The sequence below is a fragment of the Heloderma suspectum genome, chromosome 2 (assembly GCF_057233095.1).
Source record: "Heloderma suspectum isolate Gila_16-S chromosome 2, 16-S_ref, whole genome shotgun sequence".
Taxonomy (NCBI): domain Eukaryota; kingdom Metazoa; phylum Chordata; class Lepidosauria; order Squamata; family Helodermatidae; genus Heloderma; species Heloderma suspectum.
In genome coordinates, this window is record NC_139459.1 from 262,390,974 (window position 1) to 262,412,709 (window position 21,736).

The window sequence follows — 21,736 nt, forward strand, 5'->3', positions numbered from 1 at the left end:
GCGGACCATTTTAATAGGTCCCCCACCCTTGCAGAGGGGAAAGGCCGCCAGAAGTCTAAACCTCAGCAGGAAGTGATCTGACCATGACAAAGGGACAGATGTTAATTCCTCCATTTTCAGATCACCATCCTCCTGCCCAGTCGAGAAAACCAGATCAAGCGTGTGTCCTTTTATATGCGTTGGGCCGATGACATGTTGGGACAGCCCCATGGTTTTCATGGCGGTCATGAAGTCCTGAGCCGCCCCGGATACAGCGGCCTCGGCATGGAAGTTGAGATCCCCCAGGACCATCATCCTGGGGGTCCTCAACACCAAGTCCGAGACCACCTCTGTCAGCTCAGGCAGGGAGTCCGATGGGCAGCGGGGGGGGCGGTACACCAACAGAATCCCTAATCTGTCCCGGGTACCCAACACAAGGTACAGACACTCAAGATCTGCACTCGAATGAGCAGGAAGCCTGGAGCATTCTTACTATGCTGTCTAGGTTTGCCATAGCTTTCCTCCCAAGGAGTAAGCGTCTTTTAATTTCATGGCTACAGTCACCATCTGTGGGTATCTTGGAGCCCAAGAAAATAAAAATCTGTCACTGTTTCCATTTCTTCCCCTTGTATGCCAGGAAGTGATGGGGCCAGATGCCATGATCTTCATTTTTTTAATGTTGAGTTTCAAACCAGCTTTTGCACTCTCCTCTTTCACCCTCAACAAGAGGCTCTTTAGATCCTCTTCGCTTTCTGACATTAAGGTGGTATCATCTGCGTATCTGAGGTTGTTGATAATTCTCCCGGCAATCTTAATTCCGACCTGTGATTCATCCAACCCGGCGTTTCTCATGAGAAACTAAGTTGGAAGGTGCCAAAAGACAGCAGAGGACTGCAGCAAGAAGGTTGAAAAAGAGTCAAATGTGCTGTTTTACTAGAGGCATACAAACAGTGCTGAGATAAATTGATCTTTAGAGTAGGGGAGTCCAGAACATGATGTTGCTTGGGAGAAGCTGAATAAATTGATTCATAATCATTAGTCACTTGAAATGGAGGACAGTTCTTGTCATATGTGGTATATGAACATTTGGGCTACTAGACTTTTTTAGTGAGTGAGTGAGTGGGGGGGGGGATGTCCCATTTTCAAGGCTGAATCACAATTTCTGCCTAACCCATGGTTTAATTGAGAGAGGAAGCAACATAGCAGATGTGTTGTTGTTTATCCTTTGCTTAAGAATCTTTGGTGGTTATGTGCACAAATTCATCTTGAGTACGAGCAGCTTACCTTTTCTGTATAGTCTCAACTGGTTTATTGCACTTGGCTGAGCATGAGCAATCTCATCGAAACCAAGGGCAGGGTTCTTTCTGCTGCAAAAGGGAGTCCTGATCATCCAAGCAACCTCACATGTAGAGTCAGAAGCTGAATTAATGAGGTTTGTCTCACAATAATTTTGGAAGACTAAAACTAGTGCTGTGCCAAATTTTTGTAATATTCCATTTTCACTGTGAAAGTTGCTGTTTTAGAGAATATGAAAATGTTTGCAAAATTATTATTATCAACAACAACATCAACAACAACAACAATATCCCCTTTACTTTGTTGTGCATTTTTGCACTTGTTTGCAGCCATTGTTCCCCTAATCCACTGTTGTGTGTGGATCAGGGTGGAAGAATGTAACAGATCAATGATCCTTCACATTGGGATATACATTCTAATTAGGCTGACCATATTTCCTTGAGACAAAAACGGGATATTGGGATGACAAAAACAGGGCAGGGTTGTGTAATATTCCGTATCACAAGCCGGTATATGCTAATGTCCCACCGGAGAGTTCTGCTGTAATAAAAAAATAGCTAACAGCCTGTTGAACCGAAATATGAGTCTGAACAGTCTGAATCAAACTGAATGTAGGGCAGAAAGAATCTCTATGGGCGGAATGATGGTAGAAATAACAGTAAGACTCACCCTCCTGGCTCCCACCTTTTGAATTCCCCGCCACTGCAGACAAGCAAGGGGGCGGCGTCTGATCGGCGCTAGCTCAAGAAGCCTGGCCCTGGATGGATAAAGTAAATGGGACTTCCTCTTTCGTCACACCAGTAGTTTAGTTTTACTGCATGCATTGCTTAGCATAGAGCCTTATGATAAACACTTTCAGGGTTTTTTTTACAAAAAATGGGACAAAATTGACATTTATATTAAAACGACAGGACAGTCGGGAAATATGAAAAAAAGGTACTGTCCCATTTAAAACGGTACGTATGGTCAGCCTAATTCTAATGCACTTCGTTTTGAAAATAATGGCGTGCAAAAGAATTAACATATACGTCAATTAAATGTGCCTCAATTGAACATCCAAAGGTGGATGTGATTTTTCTGCACTGCATTGTTTTCAGTGGAGTATGCATTTGGATGTGCATTCCAATGTGATAAGCGTGGGCCCAATTCCCTTGGCAACAGGTATTCATTTTATTCCCTCCCCTGCCCAACACCCACCCTCTTGTGATAGTTTATGTCCTTTCATAAGTTTTAGTAAACACTTGCTAAAAGGGGCCACTCATTTTGAAAGAAGGAAAAATGTTCGCAAAACACTTCCCATCCCATATCAGCTCAGCACTTATTGAAACCCCAGGTATCACTTTTATGGAGCTGAAAAGTCTGATTTCAAAGGTTATAAAAATTGGGATTTGTATATTCTACAATACCAAACTTAGAGAGCAGGAACCTTTACATATACAAATACCCCAATTTGGAGACAAATCACATTGGGTGACCACAGCTTTTCTAAAACATTTAAATTTGCTCTTCTCCTTTTTATATTATCTCCTTTCTTCCTCTCTTTTTCCCCCCCTTATTTCATTATTGAGGGGTCCTCTTAAGAATACTGTAATGTTGGAAACTGTAGAAGATGATTATGTTGTTGGTGTTCTTTGGTTCATTTATAAAGATAAAAGTAGAATAAAAAGTATTAGAAAAAAAATTTCAATTTTCTACTTACATACTTCTAAGAAGTAACAAGTACAACAGTGGTCCGATTTCATTCCTTTAGTTTAATTTGATTCTGTTTAAGTTGTGCTATCAATTCCAGCACCAGAAATATATGAAGAAGGAATTCCAGTATAAAGTTTGTGAACAGTATTGTTACCGCCAGAACATCAAGGTGTCCTTGGTCAAGTATAAACAGCTGACAGGAGAAAAATTCCATTGTGTTGGCAGTGATATACAGGAGCTCTTATTCACAAGTTTTTGTTTTGCTTTTGCTTTAGACTAGCTGAGAGCAGTATTGGTACAAGAAGTAATTGTAATGGAACAGCTAGCCTTGGAATTTTATATAGCCATACAAAGAAAATTAACTGCTTCAGGGAAGCTGCAAATTTCAGGCTGGATGTACAGTTTTTATTAGGTATGGGAGAACCTGAGTAACTTCTACCTGGGGAGAGGTCTCTAAAAAATACTTTCAGGTTTACACAACTTCTTTGTGTAAATGTACTTTTACAAGTATCAATATCGTTATTTTTATTTCAGATGGATGTTCTATCCTATTCAGCAGCCCTTTGTACAATGAATCAAAGTGGTTGCAGGATATATTTGTTCTGCTTGTGTGAAATAGGAACATGCAGCTCTTTTCAAAACTGGAGAGCTTCCTGGGCATTGAGACCAATACATTAAGTTCCTGTAAAAGTTGGTTATTTTGGGGATAAAAGTTAAAGCACTGCATTGGTGGAAACATCAAACAACTATACAAAATAAACCATAATTTTGGGCGTGCATTTGTCTGATCTGTTACCATGTGACTTTTAATTAGATGGAAGATTCAGCTTCCCTTAGTTCAGGGATGGACTAGATGCGGCCCATGGGCCTCATGTGGTCCCCACCGCATCATCAAATTTGGTGGCAGCAGGAAAAAATCCCCCCAAATTGTGCTTTTAGTGCTCTGTATTTGCTGCAAATTTAGCTTGAAAACATTTCAGCAGCAAACAGCCACTTAAAAAAAATTGGAGGAATCCAGTGTGCAAAAATGACCTCCAGACCACATCAGTAGTTGAGCTCCATTTCAACAGTAACGTAAACTCATGCACCCTGACTGCATAACTGCGAGCTGATTGCCAAATGGGAACCATGCTAAATTTCTCCATGCAGTCCTTTCTCAGCACAGGGTGAAACAGATTGTGCATGGATGCAGCCCATACTGTTACATATAACACAGTCCCTGTTAGGCTTCAGGCCTATAGCTTGTGTCAAGTTTTGTTAAGCAGCATAGTTGGTGTGTTTATAAAGAATGACTGGGATGGATGCGGGTGAAACAGCTGAAAACAAACCATGGAGGGTGGGAAACAGGAGAGAAGCTGGCAGGGCTGGCTCACTCATTATGCAAAATGAGTCATTTACATCAGGCAGCATGCCCTGCAAAGAGTGGGGGGATTAAGGCTGCTGCTTCCCTAGGCACCAAATACTGGTCCTTGTTCTTCCTGCAGCTGCTGCTGCCACCATTCTCAGGTTCCCCCTCCCTCCACCTGCTCAGCGCCCACCTGCTGTATCTGCTGCCTCCTCCCACACCAGGCTCACACACTGTTACCTGGTTTCTCCCCACCCCACCTGCTTTGACCTTGCTCAATCGCCTGCCAGTTTTCCCATCCAGACTGCACCATGTTGCTGCAATGGGAGAGGCTGGAGTGAACTCCATTCCCTTGTCTTTCTCAGCAGCACCTGAGCCTAGCTAGAAAGAGGAAAGGGGGGGGGGGACACAACTCCACCTCCAGCCCTGCCTCCACCCTCCGCACCTTCTCTAAGACGTTGCCTGACTGGCCAATTTACACAGCTACGCTTGTGCTCTGTAGCAAGGTGCTTGGAAAAGGGAAGGGTAGACACAGCTCCTATGTGTGGACTGGCTTGTTGAGTATCATGAGGAGAATGGCAAGCAATCACACAACCGAGCCAAGCCTGGCCCTGCTTATTTTAGGGTGTCCCCACCCCCTTTTTCAGGCAAATATGATGCAGTAATCAGCAAGGTTCCTTTGGTAAATGGTGTGTGTGTGTGTCCAGACACACACGATTACCAAAGCAACCTTGCTGATTACTGCATCATATTTGCAGTAAAACAGTTGCAGCACAAGCCTAAGTATGTCTACTCAGAAGTAAGTCCCATTGAATTCAATGGGACTTACTCTAAGGTAAATGTACATACAGTTGTAACCTGAAAAAGAAGGAAATGTGGAGAAAAAACAGAAGGGAAGATAGATGAAGGCATTGCAGGAATAGTATACCAGGATTCTGTGGGATGTTTAACCATATTTAAAGACTATAAGTGTAGCAGCCATATCGGGGGTCAGACTAAGTAGCCTCATGCAGTCTCATGCTTCATGTTCTTGCTGAGCTCTTTCTCCCTTGAATATATTGTTGTAAGCTGACGAGACACAGGAATTCCTTATCTTGTCAAAGGTCATACAATTGTATATCTTGTTCTCTGCTGTTCTCTTCTGTTCTCTCCTTATCATGGCTACCCTATAACCCAGTTCTTGTATTATAAACAATAGTGCTAAGAGAAAAAATGTTGAGGATTGCAACCCCATGCGGGAGGGGGAGGAGGAGCCGTTTCATATGTGTCACAATGTCTATAAAACCAATGTGCTAATGTAAATCGGGGCTTCTGGCTCTTTGGAAACGATTCCAGCCTTAAGCCCGCGCGTTAAATAAAGAATCTCTTTTTCCTTCACTCCGTGGTCTCTCTGACTCTGGGTTCTGCAACATAAATGGTGCCGTGACTCGGATGTGGCAGGCTCTGAGCCAGACAGGTGGCAGTTGCCTGCTCTTGATCGCCGCACCAGGAGGACGAGCTCGGCGCATGCCTCCCTTTCTTGGCGCCACCGACCTTTTTGTCGAGTGAATGGGAGAAAGCCTGCACCGGGATCGCCCAAACGGCAGCGAGCAGCAAGAGAACCTTGGGAAGCGGAGGAAGGAACTTGAGCCCTGCCTGTATCGCAGCTGCAATTGAGTTGAAACCCACATTGGAAGCCTTCAGGAGAAAGGCAAGTATATGGGAAAAAGAGGGCCCCGCCTTTAGGGAGAAAGGCCACTGGGCAGAAAAAAAGAGGGCCCCGCCTTATGAAGAAGGTCAGTGTTGGTGGTATACGTATACAAAAGAACCTACTCCTTGCGGGTAGAAGGGGGGCCTGATCACACCCCCGAGTGGGCGCCAGTACCTAGCACGCCAGTACTCAGTAGGAAGCTGAGGAAGCTGGGGAAGCCGTTTTCCGCTCTGGTAAAAAGTGGGAAAAGTGGGTGGCAGGGACATATGGATGTAGTGGAGAGATTGATGATTGTGTGATTGGCTACTGCGGTTTCTGACGCATACCGTTGACCGTCCGGGTGCCCAGGCCAGTAGCAAAGTGCGTGGTGTGAAAAATCCTCTTGTGTCGGCCAGTGAGACCCCTTACTCACTGACCAATTCCCATTCCCTAATTGTGTCTGTCTTCAATTTAGGAGGGAGGCTATGGGTGGTGGGGGAAGCAAACCTTGCACCCCCTTGAGATGTATGTCAAACAAAGAAGGAAAAAGGTTTTTTTAAAAAGATTCAGAATAAAGAGAGAAAACAGCAAAAAGCTCAAGGTCGAGCTGAGAGGAAAAAAAACAAGATCTGAGGCTGTTAATTAGAAAAATGTTGCAGGACAGTCTGGCTTTTAACAAAGCGTGGGAGCGTGAGAGTGTAAGGCCAAAGAAGTAGCTGTTAGCCTAGCGCGCCGAGAGAGGGGGGGCAGGAAAATTGCCCACAACGTTCTGAGTTGTGCAACATCATCACCTCGCCTAATTGAGATAAAATCCCTAAGAAATGGAAACTGAAAATGAAGACCCAGAAGATGAAGGCAAAATAGAAAATAAAGGTGAAGAATCAGCCCCCAGAGCACAGGCTAGACCCCTCTTCGAGTGAAAAGTGTGCCATAAGACTGTCCCAAAGCAGAATGAAGCGGAAAGACCATGTTGAAGATCTCTGTCAAGGTAACCGTGTTTAGCTTTGAACTGTGTTAGAATTGCATAGAGCCTGTAGCTACTGACCATCAGCTATATGATTTCTGAAGAGCGTAACCATTAAGCTTTTGCCGTGGGATTCCCTGCAATGAAGAAATCTCACTGATTTGAGTGTCCAGTGTTACACTGCCTAAGTGTGTGTGCTAAAGAGACCGAGAAACCAGACAGCATGTTCCTGGCCAAGCCAAAATCACGCTACTGCCATGCTCCTGGAAGCTGCAATAAACTGTGTAAGCTGGGAGACCCAACCTGATTGAGAAGAAAAGAAGATATTGGAGCAACTGTCTTGAAAAACAATGAGATCTGTGTAGCTGGCTGGCTGACGCTGTCAGTGATGTTACAACTTTAAGACTGTTTTCCTGTTTGAGACCCCAGCGAAGAAAGCTAACCCGAGTTATTTGTTGCCCGTGCCAAAGCAAGAATTTGGTGGCCCTGTACCTCATCGTGTCCTGTTTTGAGCTTGGGATTTACAAATACAAACAAACTGAGAAGCTTGCCTTTGAAGTCCTGCAAATCACCCCACCGCCTTCCCGAAGATTAATGGCTGCCTGAAAAATGCAAGTATAAAGCGATGCCCATCACCCCCCAGCGTCCTGAGTTTCGGCACTCAGTGTTTCAGTGCTTTCGTGTACCAGGTTAGAAGAAAAAAAAAAAAGAGTAAGTTTTTAAAATGTCTGTGAGAGAACCTGACAGAAGTAAAATAAAATTTACAGAGGAGTTGCCCAGGTTAAAGTGTCACGGCTAGAGAGCTGAGCTGTGCCGCTCTGTTTAGACAGAGGCCTTGCTAAAAAGTTAAAGGCCCTTGTCTGTCAAAAGGGGTGTAGGGCCACACTTTCCCTTTTTAAACTCATGCAAAAGTAGAGAGCCTTTGCTGGAAACATCGCATCTTCATTGCCCAGAGCCTTCACTGTTTGCCTCCATCATCATCTGGGCTTTTTAGAGACACTCTGCACATGAACTAAAATTTTAAATTGTCAAAGACTTGCCATGGACAGTGCTGTGAAGCTTTTGATAAACTTGAACTCTCATCGCTGTGGACCATGTGTCTATGTTTGTAGTCAGCTCAGTGTACAGCAGGCTAAGTTTGATTTATAACTTTTAAATTTCCTTCTGCTAAAACTCATGCAGCATAGAGTTGCTGATGCAAAAATGGTGACCTAGAACTCTTTGTGTGTGTGGGTATGCCTTTCCCTTGATTTTGATGAGCCCTGAGCTTTCAGCCAGAAGAGCAGTATAATTGCTGGATCTGCTCCATCATGCCTTACCATGCAAAAGGTGTTTTCCATTCATTGTGTTAAATTGCAGAAAAAGTTTGTTGTGTATATTTTATGATTTCTTAAATATCATGAAATATATGTGATATTTGCAAATTAGTGTTAGTTGCAACTCCAAATGATACTAAGTGTAGTTCCCAATGGATGACGAAGAGAAAAGACAAAAGCAAGTAGAAAAGAAAAAATAGAGAAAGTAGAAGACAGATAGAGAAGAGAGAAAAAGAAAAGGCAAAAGGCAAAGAAAAAACATTTGTAAAAAAGAAGCGTGGCCATAGTTGCCCCCAGGGTAAATTAAAAGCAGCTGATTGTGCCTGGAGCTTATTACCTGGAATAAAGTAGCCACAATAATGTAATAGTTCTTTAAGATAAAGAAAATGTAACTAGAAGGAGAAGAAGAGCCTATCCCAAATGTGTGTCATTGGGACTAGTGTAAGGCAGAAAGGTTTAAGTAAGTTTAACTTGAAAAAGACAAATAAAGAGACAAGGCTGGTGCATGGAGCAGAAAGTTTTGTGTAAAAAGTTTGAAACATGATCTGCAATACAGGCAGATCAGCAAAGAAAAAGAAAGCAAAAAAAAGAGAAAAAATTTGTCTTCCCATACTAATAAATAAAAGTGTTATCAAGCACTCTGAGAAGCGAAATTGTTTACAGGAAGCTGTGCCTGAGAACCAAACACTTCTAGCCTATGCTGAAAATGCTTGCTAGTGTTGTGCTGCCTCATGGGTAACATGTATGGTATAAAACCCATTTAGCCCAATAGCTCGTGGTTCAGAGAAGCTGTCTGATCCAACCATTAAGTACGCCTGTGTGCTGTAAGTTACCCAATAAAGCCTCCTTGTAAGTACCCCCCCCCCCGCTGGAATCCCAAAACACAAGTGGGGCTAGAGCGCCTCACCCAGTATCAAACCCTGCTGTTAGAAGCCATGAAAGCAGGTATGAAGAAGTCAGTTAATATGACCAAAGTGTCTAAAGTGCTGCAAGGTGCCACCGAGGCCCCAGAGCGTACTTGGAGCGTCTTTCAAATGCCTATCGCCAGTATACCTCCCTCAACCCAGAGGCCCAAGAAGACATGGATGAAAGAAGAAAAGAAGAAGACCCAGCAGAGGCAGAAGATTCTTAAAAAAGAACCAGTGTGCCCAGTGTGGACAAGATGGACATTAGTGGCATGAATGCCCAAATAAAATAAATCAAATACACAAAGGAGAAAACCAAAGGGGCCAGAATGGGCAAAGAGGGAGACAGCTTGAGAGGGGCCGTGACATTGACTGTGAGAGGCAGTGACATTGACTTCATGATTGACACTGGAGTGGCATCAAAAGCAAGCAAACGTTAGCCTTAAACAAGAAGTTCAAACACTGAGCAAAGTTCTTCAAGCCCAGCGTCGCTTTGTCTTAAAAAAATAAGCCATTCCCATCACAGAAGTTCATCCTTTCCAACCAAGAGTTAAAGTATGAGTTAAAGAGGGAAAAATAACCCTTTGACTCCCAGATGGAAAGAACTCAGAACTGTCATACTTTCCACCCCCGCAGCTATGAAAGCAGCTAGAGTTAAACCCTAGATACATTGGACACGAGTCAAGAGAGCGAGAGGGGGAGAGTAGACTGTAAACAGAAATCCTGAAAATCCTTTAAAAATCATTCTGAAAAAGCAGTAAGAAGACTCAGGCTAGACCTTACTGTGGACACACCGGGAAACTGTCCCCCTGCGTACGGTCAGACCTGCAACTGGAGAATTGAAGAAGGGGACTAGACCCTACTGCAGCTTGCCAGGTGAATAGCTGCCCAGCGTACAGTCAGATCCCAAAGAAGATCAAACATGCGTGTTGTAGTGTTAGTAGTGTTGCATTGTGTTTCCTTAATAAGGTGCAAAAAGGGGGGTCTGCCCCTGGAAAAAGAAGTTTGTCCCAGTGATTTGCTGATAATTACTGGCTTCACCTGGCTAACATCACGAGAGTAAAACATTTTTGTTTGCCAAGAGGTATACCTGCAAACAGGCTTATTAGCTCTTGCCTAATACCTGTCTGTAGACATCCTGGGAACATTCAAAAAGATACCATGTTAAGAGTTTATGGTGTAAGTTTAACTTATTCCCAAAATGCTAATTGGGGCGTAGTTGCAAAGATCCTACCCCCTACAGAGTTCACTCTACGCACCCCCATCATTGCTGAAACAAATGCTACGTGTGCACGAATGCTTAATTGTCAAAAATTTTCCAGAAAATATAAAGCTATCCCTGGCCCCCTTCCACTGAAATAAAATTCAAAACATATCTTTTAATGATGCCCACATACTTTTGCCTCATGGATAGTTTTAGACATGTAATTCCCGCACTTGGTCATTCATTCCTGCCAACTTGTCTGATAACCACCCATGTTGCCTCAGCCGCCAATTGAACTGGTGCCAATTCTTCCCCTGTAGCCCGAGAAAATCCGTCAACGGCAGCCTCGAGCACTCCAACTAACTAAAAATTGTAATAGTCATGTGCAGTTATATTCTGACTCAGAAAAATTGGCCTTAGCAATGTCACTAGTTGGGGTTCCAGGTTTAGCCTTGGCTAATGGTCTAAAGAACAACTGGTTAGCTTGCAGCTTAGCCAAAAGCATAAATGCCACCTCACGAGCATTGTCATTGTTAAATAAAGAGTTGCGTGATCTAAGAGGTGCAGTTCTAGAAAATAGAGCTGGTATAGATTACCTCTTCCTTCTTCATCATTTAAGTTGTGAGACACACCAAAAGCTCTGTTGTTTTAACTTAACTAATAATGGCAATGCTGTAGATGAACAGATCAACAAGCTGCACAATATAGTAGCTAACAAAACAATAAGACAAAACAATTAGCTCAATTAGTTAACCCCTTGGCTTCCAGATCTTAGCTGGCTTAAAAGCATTGTTCATCCTAATTCTACCAGTATTGTTCATAAAAGTTCTGTTATGTCTCTGCGTTCCTTGTCTTATGCGCTGTTTAACCAATCTGTTTTATGTCTCAGCTAGTAAAACTGCTGCCCTCTATGCTCTAATAGCCCAACAAGAGGCTAAGTAATATGTATGTCACAAAAAGCTTTGTATAGTTATCAGAAATGCTATAATTGTAATGAAATTATGCATTTAAGGGGGGAATGTAGCAGCCATATCGGGGGTCAGACTAAGTAGCCTCATGCAGTCTCATGCTTCATGTTCTTGCTGAGCTCTTTCTCCCTTGAATATATTGTTGTAAGCTGACGAGACACAGGAATTCCTTATCTTGTCAAAGGTCATACAATTGTATATCTTGTTCTCTGCTGTTCTCTTCTGTTCTCTCCTTATCATGGCTACCCTATAACCCAGTTCTTGTATTATAAACAATAGTGCTAAGAGAAAAAATGTTGAGGATTGCAACCCCATGCGGGAGGGGGAGGAGGAGCCGTTTCATATGTGTCACAATGTCTATAAAACCAATGTGCTAATGTAAATCGGGGCTTCTGGCTCTTTGGAAACGATTCCAGCCTTAAGCCCGCACGTTAAATAAAGAATCTCTTTTTCCTTCACTCCGTGGTCTCTCTGACTCTGGGTTCTGCAACATAAAAAGAACAGTAATGATTAGTGCTCCTAAACATATATAGACCACTCATGCATAACTGCATGTCTGTCCCAACCAAATAATCAGAACAGTGAACCAGCCAGGTTTTCCATGGGAAAACTCTGTACATGGTCACAGATGCCTATTTTTTCCATTTTTGTTTGAAATATATATTATCCTTTTCTATAACAAAGTGGTGCTTACTCCTAAGTAAGTGTGTTCAGCATCAGGGCAGCAGAAGGAAATCCTATTTTATTCCTGTATTCATGCCAGTGCGATATGATGAGGTAAAGGCACAATACTTATGCACAGTTGGAGAGAAAAAAGTCCTACAACTCCCAGAATCCCCTAGCCAGGACTTTTCTCTCTCTAAACATTCATAGGATTGCCCCAGAGGTGAGTTTAAAATGTAAAACTCTGTTCTATGTGTGTGGAATCTTTAAAAAAAAATTAACACTAATAATAAATATTATTATTGCTCTAGCATCAGGAATGTAGCAGCCCTGCAATGTGGAAGGTATCCCTGCCATTTAAAGTGAAATTATGCATTTTAAGATATAAAGGGGGCTATAAGACTTTTACATCCAGCATAGGGGTGCACGAAAGTCACTTACCTGGTCTCACAGCTTTTCGCGGTGGGGGGGAGGCGCTTCGCTGCTCTCCCCGCGAAGTTCAGGCCGGGGGGGGAGGCTTCCCGCCTCGCCCGGCCGAAATTCAGGCTGGGGGGGAAGCTTCCCGCCTTGCCCGGCCGAAATTCAGGCCGGAGAGGAGGCGCCTCGCCCGGCCGCAAAATTAAAAGTTAAAAAAAAAAACGCCCCCGTGATAGGCTACGTGACGATTAACATAGCCTATCACAGCTAGATCTGCAAAGTCAGCCGTGATAGGCTATGTAAATCGTCACGTAGCCTATCACGGGTGACTTAAAAAAAAAAAAAAAGCATGTACGGATAATGGCGGCCCCCATAGGGAGCCGCCATTCACGTTCCTTATTTGGTCGCTGTAGTCTACGTAAAGATTACGTAGACTACGGCGAAAATAAGGGCAACACTATTTGCGTTGCCCTTATTTTCGCCGTAGTCTATGTAAAGATTTACGTAGACTACAGCGACCAAATAAGGAACGTGAATGGCTGCTCCCTATGGGGGCCGCCATTTGCGTACGCTTTTTTTTTTTTTTTAAGTCACCTGTGATAGGCTACGTGACGATTTACGTAGCCTATCACGGCTGACTTTGCAAATCTAGCCGTGATAGGCTACGTTAATCGTCACGTAGCCTATCACGGGGGCGTTTTTTTTTTCTTTTATTGGAATGGCGGCGGCAGCCGGTCAAAAGACCGGCTGCCGCTCCCGCCCCGGACGACCTGACGAACCACCGGCCGGACCCGCCGCCGGGAGGGACATTCGGGAAAGGTAAGTCCCATCCCAGGGGGGTGCGGGGGGCGGGAGGGTGCGGAGAATTTCTCCCCGAAACTTGTTCGGGGGGCCGAACACGTTGGCGCTCGGCCCCCCGAAGTTTCGGGGAGAAATTCTCCGCCATCCCTAATCCAGCATCCAAAATTGGTTAACAATACCACAGTAAGTTGGTGCCTGATTATGCAGAAAGAGGTGTCTAGCCAATTACTACACTTTGCCATTGTAGCCAGTGAGGCTTCTGGGAACGGGGAGGGCAGATGCACTGGCTGCTGATGTGTTTCATGGAGTGCCAGAGGCCTTCCTCACCTGTTGCTTCCAAGTTGTCCCAGGCCCCTTATCTGGAACAGGAGGACAGAAGTGGTTTTGCAGGCAAAAAGGGATGAGAGTAACAATATTTGGATGAGGGGCAAGGTGATATGTGGGTGTGTAGTATGGCTTGGCTTGGCATGCTTGAGAGTGTCTGGATCTCTTTGGCTCTAAAAGCATCTTTCTGGACTGTACCTGCTGGTCGCGTGATCCATGAGGCCAGGCTATGGTGGTTGCATAGTTCCTCTTAACAGTAGGGGTTTGCAGTTGCTAGAGAAAGGTGAACAGATGTGAAGAAGTATAGGGTCCTTCTCTTCTTTTGTGTTCAAAAGCCACAAAGTGTCTTATGGCATCTTGAAGACTCATACATTTATTATAGCATAATATGCTTTCATCATCTGGCCTCAAATGCCAAAATAACTTGACTAGCTTATGCACCATGACTTGAGCTTGGGGTGAGGGTGGGGGTCATTTGCGACTCTGCCTCAGGCAGCAAAATGTCTTGGGCCAGCCCTGGAAGCTTGTAAACAAGAAAGAACTGTTGCAAGGCCCTCTGTGTATTTGCTTGGACCCTTAGGTCATCTTCAAAGACCCTCCTCCAGATGCCCCACCATGGGTAGCTACAAAAGAGAGACCTTCTCAGATGTAGCACCCTGGTTATGGAATACCATCCCCAAAGAGATTCAACTGGTGCCTACGTTGTTATCTTCTGGGCATCAGGAAAAGAACTTTCTTGTCTTCCAGGCATTTTAGAGACATAGTTCTAGATTTTAATGGCTGTTTTATTGATTCCTGTGCTGTTTATTATTTTGCATTGTATTGTATTTTATACTTTTACATATTTGTATTGTGTTTTATATTTTTAACTGTTTCTATGGCATTTTAGTCTTTTAACTGTTTGTAATCTGCCCAGAGATTAGGCAGATTAGAAATGTATGTATGCAGGTATGTATGTATGTAAATAAATAAATAAATAAATAAATAAAGTCAGTGAATACAAGATAACAGGACTGGTTCTGAGGCTTACCTGCACAATGCAATCCATAGCTATACTGAATATTCAGAAACAGCATGGCACCCCCAAGGGCTCAAAGAAGTACCAAACGTTGAGACCAAGGATTTCAGGGACGCACGAGCCTCTTCACTCTGAGCAAGGCCACAGCCAGAAGGTTTAAAAGATGACCTGTGTTCCTAGCTGGGATAGAACCCCAGCAGCACTGAATCTTGTGTTAGGAACTGGGATAGAATCCAAGATCCAGCCAAATAGACCATGCACATGCCAAGAAGGCTGGAGGAAGGGTATTTTTCAGAACCAGCCTGGGCTCTAAACGGGGATAGTATCCAAGCAGGATTGAGGGTCTTCTGTTAAGTGCTGAGATGGAATCCAGGGTTGTAGTAGAACAAAGGTCCTTTAAGAAACATTCACAAGGCAGCTATACAAGGATCAGGGATACTTAACATCCCAAACATTTTAAACCTAAAATTCTATAAAAACCGTAAGTATCCCCATAGACTAATCTTTCTCCATCTGGGATAGACTCCAAACATAGGTAGGGATCTCTCGTGCTACAAGAATCCAGGGTTGGGGAAATGTTTAAAGCCTTTGGGAAAGACTCCTCTGAGATGAAAGTAAGATCAGAACTGGGAGCCTACAAGTATCAAGAATCAGAGGTTCAGTCAGGACTCATGTTTCAGAGATGAGAAAAAGGGCGATAGGAGAAGGGAGCTGCTAGCCCTTCCTTGGTACCCCTGTGGCAGGAGTCAGCACTGAAATGAGTGACAGATGCTCTGGGAAAGGACCTATGGCTGCCTCAAGAAAAAACACTGCTCTGCAGCGGGAGGGGAAACACCTCACAGTCGAAGTAATTTTCGATGACTGTTATAAAGAAAATTGGAGAGCAAAGTCCCTAGCAGTGGCACAGCTGTGTTTTAAAACTGCCCTCTATTTTCAACAAAAATGTGCAGAGCTAGAATGGGAAATAGAGCAGTTAGAAAAGGACTTCAGCAGAACAGGAAGATAAAATAAAGCAAGAAATATGAAAAATTAAAGCCCAAAATATAGTGGCTGGGCAGGTTGTGGGGAGTTTATATGCTAAACTAGGAGAAAAGGAAGCCCAAATATATATATTGCAGGAGATTAATATAGAATTAGAAGCCGAGGCAACAAAAGTCCCAGTATCGCAGGGCATGTTGCAAGACCAAACATTGCACCCGCAGGCGCCCTATAATCGCCAACAGCAAACAAAGTAAAGAAAGAAAGTAGAAAAGAGAGCCACAGAGGAGTAAACGTTGAGAAGTCTCCAACTGCTGCCAATGTGACAAGCTCATCCACACGCACCCTGCTTCTCCAGTCCCATCCTCCAACACACACGCGTATGAGTTGGCCGCCCTAAGCGGATGGATGAGGTTTGGCTGTTGGGCAGTATAGAAATGTAATAAATACATAAATACATAAATAAATGTAAGCTCAGGGCTTAGCTAAGGATTAAGAATGCTTTTGCTTGCTTTTGGAACATGTGAATACCTTTCTCAATAAAAGTTGTTTTAAGTGTAACTGTAACTGCTCATGGTGGTACCTTCTTCTCCCTAATAAGATCTGTGCAATTGAGTAACATTTAAATTAGCTAACAATACTAGCCTGCAGCCATTTTGGCAGTCATGTGTGACTTTCACCAGCCACTGTGATCACATAAACAGCTGCGTTCACTGCAGGTTCAGCTCACGCCGAACTTAGTCCATACGATCCTGTACACTGTAAGGATGACATGAATAAAATAACCTGGAAGCTGACCTAGGTGAACTAGTCCCAAAGCTTACTTTCATCATGATGCTATCACACTTCTACCTTTGTTGGCAACAGACATTTATTCTTCCTCCATAATTTTTAAAACTTGGACATTTTTCCTGTTCGACACATTTAAACTTGAGTCTGACATACAGCATTTAGATTGTTACATTATAAGCTACTCCCTGTCAGACCCATTGCAACCAAATAAGTAGGGCAAGGAAGTGTTTATAAATGCCATATTTTGTCACAAAACTGCTGGCCTATTGGTGTTCAAGAGGTTTTTTCAACGATCCTCTATCCAGTAATCAGATATATTGATATCCCTAAGGCTCTAAGTTTAGTTTGTAAGAAAAGTCCATTTAATCTGTTCAGCAGCAGGACACAGAATTGCAGTTTCTTCTGATAAATAATAATGCCCAAATGGTTGGTTAAACATCTGGCTTGTTCTTCACAACTATAAGAATGCCAGGACAGTTGAACTGGCCAGAGCAGTGGCATTTTCAGCTTAAACAGTAGGCTGGTTTGCGTGATCAAGCATCCCACTGTGGCTTGTGTTAACCATGGTGGTTTGCAGTGCATGCAGTTGGCCATTTTGAATATTCAAGCCGCAAGCGTCTCTTGTCATCCAAACCCAGCAAAGGTGGATTTTTGCTGTGGTTAGCAGACCACCCACAACCTGAAAACAGCCCATGGGTTCTTTTATTATTATTTTTTAAATCTATTTTTATTTTGTTTTTACAAATAAAATAAACACTACCAACAATATAATCAAAATCTTCAGTTTCCAACATTTACAGTATTCTAAAAAAAAGAAGAAATGTAGGATAGCTAAAGAAGGAAGAGAAAAAGGAAAAAGGAAAAAACATAATTATATTAAACTTCAATAAGAACAAACCAAATATCCGAACAGTCTTATAGCACAGAAATAGAAGCAAACGATCCATTTCCATTAGCCATAAATTACTATTCAGTTAACACGTATTAATAAACATTAAAGGTTTAGCCAGCAAGGAACAGCAACAGCAATAATCCCCTAGTGATATTAATAGTAATAATATTTTATTTATTTATTTGTTTGTTTGTTTATTGGTTTTTTTATCCTGCTCCTCAGCCAGAAAAGGCTCCCGGAGCGGCTTACCATCAATGAACAAAGAAGACCGTCCCTGCCCACAGGCTTACAATCTAAAAAAGACACAACACACAAGGAAAAGGCAATGGGGAGAGGAGAAAAAAGAATTAGGTAGACTGTCAGCAGGGCTGGTGGGATGGCCCTGTTCCCCCCTCTCATCTCCCAAAGGAGGGGCAGTCCAATTGGAGCAGGCCCTGATATTCCCTTTGCCTGCTCCCTCTCACCTTCTTCTTCCCCACGGGGCCATGGATCGCAGTTAGCCGGGGGGGGGGGGAGTCCAACTGGAGCAGGCCCTGATGTTCACTTTGCCTGCTCCCTCACGCCTTCTTCTTCTTCTTCTTCTTCTCCTTCTCCTTCTTCTCCTTTTATAATACTAATAAAAAAGGGGGGGAAGAGAAATTTAAGAGAAAGACAAAAACAGGAACACATCATTTTGTATATTTTAAGTAGTATCATATCTAAAAATAGATTTATATATGTACTCACACATACCCACAGAAATATGCACTTTATTACAATATAACATTAAAAAAAAAGGAGAGAGAAGAAAAAAATGCAAACATTTATCTTTGGCCTCCTGACCAAATGGATGCCTGACCAGTTATCAGCTAAAACCCAAACAACCCTTCAAAAGAACAGTAAAAATGGCTAAGTTCCAACTCCAGAGGCTGATAGAGTTGGTGCCCTGAATTTAATTTTAATACCAATTAAAAATGTTTCTGCAGCATCAGGATCCAAGAATCTCTTCATCTGATCTTCAAAAAGAACACAGGATGTAGCTGGATATGTAATATGATATTGCAGGTTAATTTTCTTTGCCAAACTTCTTGCCTTGGCAAATTGCCTTCTTCTGTCAGCAATTTCTTTAGTATAATCATGAAAGAGCATAATCTTGTCATTTGCTGGTCCCCACCGGAGCTCACTTCGTTCTCTTGCCAAATGCATTAGGTAATTTTTGTGGAGGCTTATGAAAATTGAATAATAACAGTGCCATAAGTCCCTTTATTGCCATGCGGTGAACCTAGGGATGGCAGAGAATTCCGCCACAGACTCCAATGAGGCTGGATTCTTAGAATCCAGCCCCCTCAGAATCCGTGGTGGAAAGGAACACTCACCTCCGCCACCCCGCGAAGCTTGCGCCGGCCGGATCCTACCTGCTGCCACTGGGTCCGTGTCCGTCCACTGACTGACTGCGGACGCAAATGGCATCTGGCGTAGCGGATGCCATTTGTGCCCCTGCTCTTTGCTGTGATAGGCTACTTAAATCTTTACGTAGTCTATTGCACGAGGGAACAGGGACGCAAATACGCCATTTGTGTCCCTGTTCCTTTGCATGATATCACGGCAAAGAGCAGGGACGCAAATGGCGTCCGCTACGCCGGACGCATTTACGTCCGCAGTCCGGCAGCGGACGGACCCGGCCAGTGGCTCTGCGGACTCGCCACAGAGCGGAGCCAGCCAGGGACGATTCCAGGGGGGAGGAATGGATCGCCTCCCCCCCCCGCAGACCCCCCGGCAGACTTGGGTAGGTGGGGTTCATACACCCCTACTTGAACCAGGAACACAATATCCGTGCTCAATATCATCAAGTAAGACATCAGATGATAAAGCAAATAGCTCATGCAAAAGTTTATCCATAAATTCCTCCAAGCCTATATCAGTAGCCATGTCTTTAAAACCAAGGATACGTAGATTCGCTCTGCGTGTGAAAGCCTCCAGTTGAGAGATTCAAGCAAACAGAATATTATGAGATACTTTCATGGCCATTTCATGTGCAACAATCCGATCTTCAAGATCATTAATTTTCACTTCCATCTTTTGAAGAGAGATATTAATTAAATCCACAGCCCCCTGAAGGGCGGTTATTGAGCACAGAATTGTTTCAGGTTTCTTTGACTGCTCTCATAGCTGTGAAGACATAGTTTTTATCAAAGCAAGCAACTCCTCTTCATCTCTGGCATTTCTAGAAACCTTTGCCGGGGGAGCCATTGGGGGGGGGGGTAAGTAGCATTTTCAAGCCTTTCCTTTTTTCCTTTGGTTCTGCCATCCCCCACTATCCAAAGCACAACAAACAAGTATAATTGCAGAAACAAGAAAAACAAACTTACCCAGATTTAATTACAAGTCCTCAGATATTGCTGGTAGTTTAAATTAGGGATGTCAGAGAATTTCGCCACAAATCTGCGCATTCGGCCCCCTGAAATCGGTGGCGAAACGGTCTGCCCCCCCGCCCCTGGGACGGGACTTACCTTGGGCGAATCTCCCTGGCGGCGGCTCCGGCGACGGTTCGGAGGCGGCAGCTCCGGTGGCCGGTCTTCCAACTGGCTGCCACCGCCGCCACTTCCAGGTTTTTTAAAAAAAGTGATAGGCTATGTAAAGATTTACGTAGCCTATCACGGCTATATTAAAAAAAAATACCGTGATAGGCTACGTAAATGTTTACGTAGCCTATCACGGCTGAGTTAAAAAAAAAAACTGCGCATATGCAAATGGCGGCGCCCATGGGCGCCGCCATTTGCGTTCCTTATTTTGGCACGTCTAGTCTACGTAAACATTTATGTAGACTACGGCAAAAATAAGGGGAACGCAAATAGCGTAGTGTCTACGCTATTTGCATTCCCCTTATTTTCGCCGTAGTTTACATAAATGTTTACATAGACTAGACGTGCCAAAATAAGGAACGCAAATGGCGGTGCCCATGGGCGCTGCCGTTTGCATACGCGCGGTGTTTTGTTTGTTTTTAACTGAGCCGTGATAGGCTACGTAAACATTTATGTAGCCTATTACGGCTGACTGCAGGGACGGAAACGGCGGCGGCTATGGCCGCCGCCATTTGCAGACCCGGCCGGCCAGGATTCGCGGTGGGAGGGACGGGGCACCTCCCCCCCGGCCAGAATTTTGGGGGGAGGGATGGAGCGCCTCCCCCCCCACCGCGAATCAAATTTTGTAAAAGGTAAGGGACTTTCGTACATCCCTAGTTTAAATTCAGAGATGTTGTTTGGAGCCATTTGTCCTTGTATCTCCTAGCTGCTTAGAAGTTTCAAACAGTGTACAGTAGATGACACTCCAGCATCTATTCTTAGATTTCAGCCCCTCTGTTTTTTCACAAAAGAAGCTGTTCTTCCAAGATTTCATCTGGATGGTACTGTAAGCTTCCCCTTTTAATTCCAGGTTAAATATAAAAAGATAAAAAGGTTTCTCAAACTTTTCCCCGCTGTTTGAGATAAGCAACCTGCAGAGCTCTGCAAGTCACTAGCGGACGCCACGGCTCCAACCGGATGTCCAACAGCCCATGGGTTTTGAGTGGTTTGTTAACCATGTCAACAAGCCACCCTTGCGGGTTTGGACAGCACAACAAGCTGTGGTCACGGCTTGAGCATTCAAAAGCCACCCAGGATGTGCTGCAACCCACTGTGATTTAATTCAGCCACACTGGGCTGCAGCGATCATGTGAACCCATTCTGTCTCTGACAGTTGTAGCTGTTTCAGGGAATTGACCCAGTACGATCTGCTGTGTAGACCTGAGAAATTTGAGGAGTGGGAAGTAAATAGTGATGGGTGAACCTATCTCGTTGTGTATACACAAATTGTGCACCAATAGCCACCCAGCTGGCTTCATAGTTGGACTGGGAATTTGATCCTGGAAATACATTTCCATAATACATTCTATTTCGGAACTGGAGTCATAGCTATGCTTATATATTATGACTTCATACTGATCATAATTTCTGCAGCAGCAATAGTATGCCTTCTGTGCTGCTGTCTTCTTTGTTGTGTAGGTCATTTGTGGATCTTGGGAAGAGTTCAGTATCCAGAACTGTCAGTTCAGTACAGCACCTTTCAGGAGTAATCAAGCCCAGTGAAGTCTGCCTCCAGGAGGATGAATATGTCTCCAAATGACACTGGACTCTAATTCATTTCATATCCTGACAGCAACCTTCATGATGAGGCAGAATTGAAAGCACCACCTGATGTTCTTTCCTCATATGTCATCTACTTCTTTCTTTTTTTGCCCCACATGTGGATTAATTTACTCTAGTTTTGATATTATGTCTATCGTTCATCTGTATCTTGTGGCATTAGAATATTCAGTATTCTTCAAGGTGTCACTTGGGGTTGTTTTTTAAATTAATTGCAGAAGTAGCATTTAAATATTACAGAGCCAAAGGTTTATATCCGCATACACAAAATTTTAGCCAATGCTCTAAATGTGAAAGTTGTGATGAATAATGTTTAGCGCCAACCCTGAAATACTTACAAACTGATCACAGAG

General features: G+C 43.7%; 1 protein-coding gene across 9 annotated transcripts in view; it reads left to right on the top strand.

The window, feature by feature from the left end:
• SPOCK1 (SPARC (osteonectin), cwcv and kazal like domains proteoglycan 1) overlaps nt 1-21,736 on the top strand; it is an 806,393-nt gene that overhangs the window by 327,477 nt on the left and 457,180 nt on the right. The gene's annotated exons all lie outside the window — the stretch shown is intronic.